The sequence below is a fragment of the Plecotus auritus genome (assembly GCF_963455305.1).
Source record: "Plecotus auritus genome assembly, chromosome: 3".
Taxonomy (NCBI): Eukaryota; Metazoa; Chordata; class Mammalia; order Chiroptera; family Vespertilionidae; genus Plecotus; species Plecotus auritus.
In genome coordinates, this window is record NC_137772.1 from 44,242,823 (window position 1) to 44,254,645 (window position 11,823).

Consider the following 11,823-nt stretch of genomic DNA (forward strand, 5'->3'; position numbering starts at 1 on the left):
CATTAGAATGGGCTAAAATATTTAAATTGGCCTAATATATTTTAAAAGATAGAAAATAATGTTAGCCATATTAAAACAAAAAGTAACCAAGTGGAAATATTACAAATGAAATATATAATAATTGATATAAAGAACAAGAGAGATAGATAAGACAGCAGAAGGGATACACACAGGAAAGAAACACATGAGCACCAGATTGAGGTAGTCTCCTAGAAGGAAGAGGGAAGTTCAGAGAAATAGAAAAGGGAAACACCAAGTCATATGGGGAACAGAAGTAGAAGCATACAGATAATTGGAATCCCCAAAAGAAAGAGAAGGAAAAATATAATAGCAGCATAACTTAGAGAAATGATAGTGTTAAATTTCCCATAAAATGGATAGATGAATGAACAAATAAAAGGCCTCAGAAAGAAGGGCGCATGGAGCATCAAAGAAGAATTATATGGACAACCCATATCTACACAAACTGTAGGAAAACTTGGGATATCCCAGACAAAGAGACAATTTTTTTTTTTTTTTTTTTGTTAATCCTTACCTTAGGATATTTTTTTGCCATTGATTTTTAGAGAGAGTATAAGGGAGGGAGGAGGAAGAGGACAGACAGAACCCTAGTGCACTGCTGGTGGGAATCCAGACTGGTGCAGCCACTTGGAAAACAGTATGGAGTTTCTGCAAAAAATTAAACATGGAACAGCCATTTTACCCAGTGATTCCCACTTCTGGGAATATATCCTAAGAATCCCAAAACATCAACCAGAAAGAATATATATACCCCTATGTTCACAGCAGTGTTATTTACAATAGCTAAGATCTGGAAACAGCTCAAGTGCCCATCAGTAGATGAGTGGATAAAAAAAAACACACCTGTGGTACATTTACACAATGGAATACTATGCGACTATAAAAAAGAAGGATCTCTTACCATTTGTGACAGCCTGGATGGACCTGGAAAATATTATGCTAAGCAAAATAAATCAGACAGAAGAAGACAAATATCACATGAACTCACTCATATGTGAAATCTAATGAACAAAATAAACTGAGGAACAAAATAGGTCCAGAGGCATGGATCCCTGGAACAGACTGACAGATCGCAGAGGGACATGGGAAGACATTAACCAAAGAACATATACCCATGTGCATATGCATAGCCCATGGACACAGACATTAGTGTGGTAAAGGACTGGGTAGGGGGTGGACTGGGTGGAGGGGGGCAAACAGAGGAAAATGGGGGACATCCATAATACTGACAACAATAAATAGCTTATGGTATGAAAAGTTAACATCATATTATCACATTTTATAATAGCAGCATAAAGAGAAATAATAGAGTAAGCGTTTCAAAATATTGAAAGGAAAAGAACTTAGAGACTAAAGTTTTACATTCAGCTTAAATGTCATTCAGGAGTGATAATAAGATATAAATATTCTCAGGCATAGAAGCACCTCAGAAATGTTGTCACACAAAGACTCATTTTGAAGACAATGTGTGAGTATTTAAAGAAAAGGTGGAACAATTTTAAGCGATGTTACATTAGATGTATGAAAAAAAGGTAAAATATTTTATTAAAATCAGTTATTGTCTTTAAAAATATTTAAGAACAAAGATATACAGAAAATATATCTTTTTTTTTCAAAATTAAAGGTCCAGATAATATCAGCCTGATGGGAAAACAAGAAGAAGTTTCAGAATGTGCTAAGGATGTTCTTATTAAGGGGGGGGGGGGCGGGATTTTATATATATGTATTACCAAAAAGAAAAAAGGAAGAATTGTATTAAAAATAATAGAATTTTAAAATATTGAAAAAAACAATATAGTCAAAATAGATCCTAAGGTATTAATAATTATTTAGAAAACTCATCAGTTAAAATAAAAATTTGATTTATATGCAAATTTACAAAAGGTGCAACTGAAGGATAAGGACCTACAAAATTGGATGAAAAAGTTTATTAGAAATATTATCAGGCAATTTATTAACTAAAATAAATCTGGTATAGTGATATATCAGATTAAACTCATTTTAACTCAAAAGTACTGTTAAGCTTGGAAAGAATTACTATACAATGATAGCATGATTCAGTACACCAAGAATTTTAATCATGTATGTATGCACTAATAAAAGAACCTCATTTATATGGAACAAAAACTAAAAGAGCTATAGGGAAAAATGAATAAATCTACCCTCATAATACATATTACTCTCTCAATTATTGATAATTTAAGCAGACAAAAGCTACAAGGATAGTGAAGATTTGAATAGCCAATTAACAAAATTGGAATAATGGACATATGTAGAATTCTGCAGTGAATGATAAGAACACACATTTTTCCCAGCACATACAGAATATTGGTAAATATCACATACCAGATCATAAAGAAAATCTCAGTACATTTCAATGAATAGGTATCATTCAAACACTGAATTCATAATTTCATTAAATTTTAAAATAAGACAAATAAAGAGCCCATATATTTGGAAATTTGAAAATTCATAAGGCTAAATAACTCATGGGTTAAATAAGAAATTCACAAACACTTGGAATTAAGCAATAATGAAATTACTATATATCAAAACCTGTATATATCTATATCTATATCTATATCTATATCTATATCTATATCTATATCTATATCTATATCTATATCTATATCTATATCTATATCTATATATATATATATATATATATATATATATGGCCCAGGGTGTGAAATCTCACGCAGTAGCCTGCTGCTGCTCACAGCCCTGTCCAGCCGCCTGCTGCCCTGCTGCGCTTGCAGCACCGCTCACCCATCCACCACCGCTCACTGAGCTCACTGCCCCGCCTGCCTTGCTGTGATCGGAGCCTGTGGGCCATGGGGGAGGGACTGAGAGGGGTTGTTTGATCATCCTGGTTGTCACGGACACTGGCTTTATATATATAGAGATATTTTAAATCCTTACCTGAGGATATTTTTTCATTGATCTTTAGAGAGAGTGGAAGAGAGAAGGAAAGACATAGAGAAATATCAATGTGAGAGAAACACATCAATTGGTTGCCTCCTGCATGAGCCCCAACCAGGGAAAAGCCTGCAACCAAGGTACTTGCCCTTGACTGGAATCAAACCCAGGACCCTTCAGGCCACAGGCTGACACTCTATCCACTGAGCCAAACCAGCTAGGACTAAAACATGTTTTGTTTTGTTTTTAATGGAAATTTATACCGTTAGTGCTTAATTGGAAGAGAAGAGTCAAAATTAATTACCCAATGCACTCTTTTAGAAATTAGACAATAACAAGAAGAATAGAAAGAAAGAAATATAAAATTAAGAGAGAAAATTAATGAAAGGTAAAGATACAATAAAAAAAGTCAACAAAAACAAAAAATGTACATTTTAAAAATAACAAATGAGACAGTGGTAATAGTAATAAAGAGAAGAACACCAAAGCAAAAACAATGTTGTGGGGAGACAAGGATATAACTATAGTTAAATTAGAGCTTAAAAAATAATAAGAGAAAATAATCAACAACTATACCAAATATTTTGAAAACTTATACAAAATGGACAAATATATAGCATGCTAACTGACTAAAAAAATCATCAAAGCTTGAATATCCTATCTAATAAAGAGGGAATATGCAAATTGACCATAACTCCACAACAAAGATGGCGGTGCCCACAGCCAATAAGGAGGGAATATGCAAATTGAGGGTCACTCTGTGACAAAGATGGCAGCGTGCAGATGCGGAGGTGTTCCGGGCCGGTGGGCAGCACTCTCCGGGCAAGTGGGCAGCACGTGCAGGCGCGAAGTTCCTGGTGGGCAGCTCTGGGCCGGTGGGCAGCGCGCTCCAGGCCGGTGGGCAGCGTGTGCAGGCATGGAGCAGCCGGTGGGCAGTGTGCGTGGAGAGCCTCTGGGTGGGGGAGGCGGGCCGGCAGAGGGTGGCCTATACTCCCCACATGGCGGCGGTGGCAGCCGTGAGCGCGCCAAGCAGAGCCTGTGGGCCGAGCTGAAGTAGTGCCTGCAGGCCATCAGCACTGAGGAGTGGCTGCGCAAGTCCTGCCTCATGGCCCAGAAGGTGCACAATCACAGGGACAGCCACTGTGGTGGGCCAGATTGATGTCCTCCTGGCCATGCCATGGGGGTTTGTGGATCTGCACAGCCGCAGGTGTCCGGCATGCACATCCTCTTCTCCCCCCTTGGCATATGGATGTCCCCTAGCACGCTGTCACCCATGTGCACCTGCAACAGTCCCAGACCATGGCGCGTGCAAGTTCCCCCCACCCCTCCGCCACACTTCCATCAAGCCCAGCATGCCTACATCCCCCACAGGATGTGTACACGTCCCCTCAGGCACGCTCACGTCCTGTGGAGAGTGTCTGGGTGTCCTGGGTGCTGAGGATGGGTGTCTGTGAGATGACAGTGAGAGGGCGGAGTGGTGATGCCCTGTTCCCGTGGAGGCCAGTGTAGTGACGAGATCACCTCCATGGGGCTAATGTATGTGCTGAGGTGGGAGCAGGTGCAGACAGACACACCTGGTGGGCGTGGGTGGCCCTCGCTGAGGTGCCTTCGGTCAGTGTTCAAGATCAGGAACCCAGAGGAGGTGAGGAGTTCCGTCCTCTCAGTGAAACGGTGGGATAGTCGGGGCGACTGCAGAGGAGGAATGTGCACTTTGGGTGCCGGCATCCATGAGCGAAGGCTGCCCTGACTGAGCCTCGCTTGCTTGGGGCCTAGCGCACTCCCGCCGGGTGACAGGACATGCTTTTCTGAGTTAATGAGAGAAAACATTGATTCTCCTGCTGCCTGCAAAGGTGGAAAGTGGAGTGAGGAGGCATGCGGGGAGTGAGCAAGGTTCCCTGTCTGGGGTTCCAAATCCGCCGTTGGTTCCTTTCACCACTGACTACAGATATACAGGGTGTCCCCCCAAAATGTATACACACTTTGAAAACCTACTAATTCCAATGGGTTTAAACATGAAAAGAAAGAAACAACAATGGAGCTGTCATCTGTTAAAAGTGCGGGCACAAACCAACAGTTGGACATTCCCTGAGGGGTCCCGGATTGGAGAGGGTGCAGGCTGGACTGAGGGGCTCCCCTCCGCCACCCCCTCCCCCGGTCATGAATTTCATGCACCGGACCTCTATATATATAAAAGGCTAATATGCTAAGTGTCCCTCCGACCATCCGACTAGTCGCTATGATGTGCACTGACCACCAGGGGGCAGACGCTCAATGCAGGAGCTGCCATGACATGCACTGGCCATTTAAAAAGAAACAGCACCACAGACCTGGTGTTGACAAAGCAACACTCGGCTTCCCCCAAGAGGGACACAGGCCCTGCCACCACCCCGGAGTGACACCCCACCAAATCACAGCCAACGCTGCTGAGACCCCATGGTGCAAAACGTGAACCACAGCCCAGCCCCAGCCTGGAAACGGTGTCTGTAGGTGCTGGGTAATGATGTCACATAGCAATGCCCGGCTTCCTCTCCCCAGTGACGACTAGCCTCCTTGCAGTTTCTTCAGTCCAAGAACACAACTTACTTTATAGCAAGGTGCAAACATTTCACATTTTAACCAAATGTCTGTGAAGTGTTTTCCTGTGCTCATCTCATTTGATCCTCAAAGAAGTTATGGAGTAGGTAGATAGGAGACTCAGTGGAATCCTATTTTCTTTTCATTAGCCGGAAAAAGGAGATTTAGAAAGCTTAGAAACTTGACCCACCTGAGAAGTCGTAAGAAATGGTGGACCTTGAAAATGACCTCAGGTTTTCTCACTGCGCAGAATATAGTCAAACACTACTATATTTAAATATTTTACCCTTTGTTCTCCCTGCGTAAACTACAATAATAATCTGCTTCGTGTTGATATTTACTACTGTGTTGCTGATAATTACCTGAAAGAGAAGTTGGGGTGCTTCAATGGGCTGGAAAAAGTTTAGCTAAATCAGAAAGCAGGTCTAATTAAGCAAGTTTATCTATATATATAAAGCTCTCACTGGTGCCAATTGCACACGTGTGTTTCTATCTGTCATTGTCGATCATGAATTTGGTTAACACTTCTATTATAGAGAAAGGGTGACTAGCGATATTAAAATATTTCTTCTAACTCGTTTCCTTTCAATGTGCATGAATTTGTGCACTGGTCCTCTGGTTTCTATATAAGTATTAGAATTGAAATATTGCTTAAAAATCTTTTGACAGAAATTCTATTGAATGTATAATCTTATTTCTTCAATAAATAAGTTTTAAGAAAAATAAAAAAAGATGAAGGCAGAACCTACAGATTAGAAGAGACTTAATATACATATCAACCAATTGCAATATATGGGGCTTGAATCCTGATTTAAACAAACTATTAAAAAAATGACAATTCAGTGTTGACTAGCTACTTGATAATATTGTTATTGTGTTTATGGCCTTTAAAATTAACTTTTATCTTTTAGAGATATATATACTGAAATGTTACAAACCCATTCATGTATGGACTGTCAATATTTAATAGAGGATACATATCATATCGGTAGGGAAAACAGAAGTGTCCAATAAATGGAGCTAAAAAATGATTATGGAAAAATAAAGGTTAATTTTTACCTTAAACCATGTACAAAAGTTAATTGAAGATAAATGTCAAAAATAAAACTTAAAAGCTGTGAGTTGAAAATATAGGTAAATTTTTTTGGACTTTGTCATAGGAGAGAATTTCTTTAAAAAGACACAAAACTCTTGATTTATAAAATATTGATACATGTCATTATATCCACATTTAGATCCATTGTTCATGAAAAGATAAAGGAAGTAAATATACAGGTACAAGATATTCACAGCACACACACACAAAAAAAAAACACAATAAAGGGCTCGGCCTGCATGGCTCAGTGGTTGAGCATTGACCTGGTCACAATTTAATATCTGATCAGGGCACATGCCAGAGTTGGGGGCTCAATCCCCAGTGTGGGGTGTGTAGGAGGCAGCCGATCAATGATTCTCATCATTGATATTTCCATCTCTCTTTTCTTCTGCCTTCCTCTCAGAAATCAATAAAAATAAAAATAAAATGCCAAAAATGAAAATAAATAAATAAATAAATAAATAAATAAATAAATAAATAAATAAAGGGGAATGTTGGCATGACTCTCATGAATTGAACAATCTTACTTTCTGTACAAAAGTTTTCAGAGGTACAGCTGAGTGTACTAAAATGGATTACTACCTACTCAGAACATGATATTTTCCTGTGTCTGTATGCCCAATTTATTTCCAAATGTATTTGGAAAAATAGAAAATAGGGTTCCTTCATACTAGAGAGATATCTTAAAAATGCACATGGCCATTTTATATCTACTTCTAGGTTTCTTTGGGAATGCTTGCTCAAGTCAGACTCTTAAGGACCCATATTTATAGCACATGAGTTCTGTGGTCATAACTCACTGGCACATCATGTCTAGCTCATGGGCCAGTCAGATGTACTTCTAGGAATTTAGAATTGGAATCCAGAAAGCTGGGCACTTTAATTAGGCAGTGATGGAAAACTACACTGGGGAGACCTTTTCTGGGCTCTGGGTACAAATGAATCAGCAGAGAACATCTACAGAGAAAAGCCAAAGAATGAAGCAGACTTATAAAGAGAAGTCTAGCTTGATTTCCTGAGAGCTTTCTTGCTCATGAGATCTAATAGTATTTTCTACTATTGTCTCTTCCATTGCAACCTTATACTAAATTTTTCTTGACTTTAAGTTAATATCTGCGGGTTTCTATTACATACAACCAGAAGATTCCTGACAAAGACATGGTTATTCCATTAGGCTGTATTCCCTTAAACCTCCATTTACATTGGAAATAAACAGCATTTTCCTATTAGTTTGTCAGCATTAATGAAATGTTATGGCCCAAGCATTGTTGAGGACCTAATTGCATACAGCTTGTGAAAATGACTTATGGAGCTGCTTCATGATGGTTAGTTAGAGGGCCCTGCTATATTCCCTGGAGGATACAGTGTGTCCTTTCCATAATGATGGTAATATTGTCTCTCATGCATGTTATTGTTTTGTGTTAACAACAAAATGCAATATGAAAGTTCCAGGCAATAGCCAGGTGATGCAACATGAGGCCTGGGATGCAGCTTATTTTACAGACCAAGGCATAGAGCCAGGTGCCAGCCCTCTAGGAGTGGATAGTCCAGGAGCATTTGAATATTTCCAGCAGCTATTGATAAAGAAGGAGGTGTTTTGCTTCTATTTACAATTTGTTATGTAGGTAATGTTCTTGTCTTTGGAGAAACTAAAAGGTAGTATGTAATTAGCTAGTTCCCCCCCTGCAAGATGGCACCTGGTTTACCCAGAAAAACAGTATAGTTTCTGCCAAGAATACAGGGAAATCCGTATTGTCCTACCTGCAGTGAAGGGCCATACAGGACTTCTGGATTGCAGCCTAGATCACATTTTTAAACTTGCCATCATCTCTAAAATAGCTTTATATTTAACTTTTAAGTCAATTTGGAAATGGAACTCAGACCACACAATTCATCTTCTAAATTTGGACACTTTTGAGACTTAAAAAGGGTGCTATTAGTAATAAAGCCAGGACACAGGCATAAATTGGGGACTGTAACCCACAGGCAAACTAGGGGACTGTCACCCTACTCTTGGGCTTTATATTTAGTTTCTGAGAGACTTATGTACTGAGAAGCCCAATGGTTCTTGGCATGTTTTTTTGTTTGTTTGTTTTTTTAAATTTATAAAACATTCTCATTATATGCTCAGTTGAAACCAGAAATGAACTTATGCAGTTGGTGAATAAATGGTGATTGTGACTAGACAAATCACTTGGTGAAGAATGTCATTGTTGTACATTGCACACAAAGACCACATGCGTATAGGTATAAGAGTGGGGCCAGTATAGGGGTACCATTAGCTTCAATCTCCTAATTTTAATACAGTCATGTTGGAACAATGCTAATTAATCATCATCATCCTCATCTAGCTAACACTTAAATGATAGACATAGTGTTATTTGTTTTATCTTTACAATTGGCATGGTTTTGGAACAAATCAAATTTTAGCTGCCATTTTGAAGACTTACCCACTATCCCACTACTAATCCCTAGCTATATAAATTAGCTGCTCTAGAGCAGCAATATTCTCACTTTAAGATTAAGTGGATTGTAGCCTGGCCAATTGGCTCAGTGAATAGAGAGTCAGCCCGTGGACTGAAGGGTCCTGGGTTTGATTCCAGTCAAGGGCACATACCTTGATTGCAGGCTCTCACAGGCTCTATCCCAGGCCTTGGTCTGGATGCATCCAGGAGACAACCAATTGATGTGTCTCTCTCACATAGATGTTTCTCCCCCTTCCTTCCACTCTCTTTAAAAATGCCGGAAACCAATTCCAGCATGTCATAATTACAAGAGTTTCATCTAAAGGTTGATGGAACTTGGGGACACAACAAGGGCTGAGTCACATATGTTATCACCTGTTGGGAATGGCTAAAGGCATTTCTCCAAACCTGAAAAAGATGATTGTTTACTGCTGGACAGCTCAGGGCATCTTAATTTACATATTATTGCCTCCTGTTGGCCAAACACCTGAACAGCCAAAGGCAATTCCCCAATCTGACAATGCTTCTGTATGAAACCCTACCCTTTGAAGTGTATATCTCCACCTTGTCTTAGGACAATTTGTGTTAATAAAAAGCAAGGGGTCCTGAGACAAAGAGAACTTGGTTTCTTCAGCCAAGCTCCTCTGCCTCCACCAATATGCCTTTCAAAATTATGTTTTGTCTCTGGACTCTTATTTAATTTACACACAGCCCTTCTCCAGATTCCAGAACCCTTATAGATACCAGATCAAGACCACTGGTGTTAAATGACGCCCAACGTCCGGCATAAAAATAATGAAAAAAATATCCTCGGGTGATGATTAACAAACAAATGCACAAAAAAAGATTAAATGGATTGTATTTTATGAACTTAAAGTACCTTTCAGCTTTTAACAGTCTATAATCAGTGATATATATAAATATCTAAGAATTTTACTTATTTGGGAGATATTTTGATTCATGCCAATTCTTAATATCAAATAGAGACTATGTATGTTCATGAAAAAATATTATAACTATGTTTTGTATACATACACTTAGTATGAAGTAATCTTCATGATGTATTTATAAAGAGGCAGCATGGTCTACCATCAAGTATCTGGACTAGAATCCAGCCACTTACTTGTTCTGTGAATTTACAAAAATTACATCATTATCCTCAGCCTGAATGACTTCAACTGTAAGATGGGAATAAGAACTATAAAATGGGAATAATAAGCTAGTTTTTAGTCATATTATGAGTATTAAATGATATGTAGTATGTTGAAGTTTCTACTATATACCAGATTAATAGATGTATACAATCAGTAAGTGCAGTCCTTTTTCTATTAGAATGTTAGTGTCATTATTGAATATTTCGATAATAAATGTGGGCTGCCAATGGACTCCTCTATTCCCAATATTGACTTTTAGTGTCAGAGGCAGTAATTACATAAGATAAAAGCACATCCATAATTATATGCATTATCTGAGTCAAACATACATGGGCTCAAATACCTTCTCAAACCTCCTCAATATATGACCTTGGAAGGGTTACTTAGGCTCACAGAATCTCTGTTTTCTAATCTGTAAATAATGAATAAATAATGTATGTGAATTACATGGCAGAAGTTCTAGTTTATAGTCAGTAAAATGCACTGTCATTACTATTATTATAATTAAGACTAGAGGCCTGGTGCACGAAATTCATGCATGGGGTGGGTGTCCCTCAGCCTGGCCTGCACCCTCTCCAATTTGGGGCCCCTTGGGGGATGTCCGACTTCTGGTTCCTCTCATAATCTGGGACTGCTGTCTACTAACTGCTCGCCTACCTGCCTGTCTGATTGCCCCTAACCGCTTCTGCCTGACAGCCTGATTTGCCCCCTAACTGCTCCCCTGCCAGCCTGATTGACACCTAACTGCTCCCCTGCCGGCCCAATCACCCCCAACTGCCCTCCCCTGCTGGCCCAATTGCCCCCAACTGCCCTCCCCTACAGGCCTGGTCCCCCCAACTGCCCTCCCCTGTTGGCCTGGTTGCCCCTAACTGCCCTCCCCTGCAGGCCTGGTTGCCCCCACTGCCCTCCCCTGCAGGCCTGATGGTCCCCAACTGCCCTCCCCTGCTGGTCTGGTCACCCCCAACTGCCGTCCCCTGCAGGCCTGGCCACCCCCAACTGCCTTCCCCTGCTGTCCTGGTCACCCCCAACTGCCCTCCCCTGCCAGCCATCTTGTGGCGACCATCTTATGACGGCCATCTTGTGGTGGCCATCTTGTGGCGGCAACCTTGTGGCGGCCACCTTGTGGCAGCCATCTTTTGATGACATGAGGGTGTCGCGCGAGGGTGCAAGGACCACCTAGGCTTTTATTTGTATAGATAATATTGAAGAATGGAAGTCAAGGCCTTCATTTAAAGTGGGGAACAGAGATGTTTCCATAGCAACTTTATTTAAAAAATATTTTTATTGATTTCAGAGAGGAAGGAAGAGGGAGAGAGAGATAGAAACATCAGTGAGGAGAATCATTGATCAGCTGCCTCCTGCATGCCCCACACTGGGGATTGAGCCCACAACCCAAGCATGTGTCCTGACTGTGAATCGAACCGTGACTTCCTGGTTCATAGGTCGATGTTCAACCACTGAGCCACGTGGATCAGGCATAACAACTTTATATAGGTCATGTAGACTACAGAAGTGTCTATTCATGAAGAATGGTGATAGAGATAAGATAACCATGGATACTTCATCAGCACTGTGTTGTTGTTCCCACTGAGAA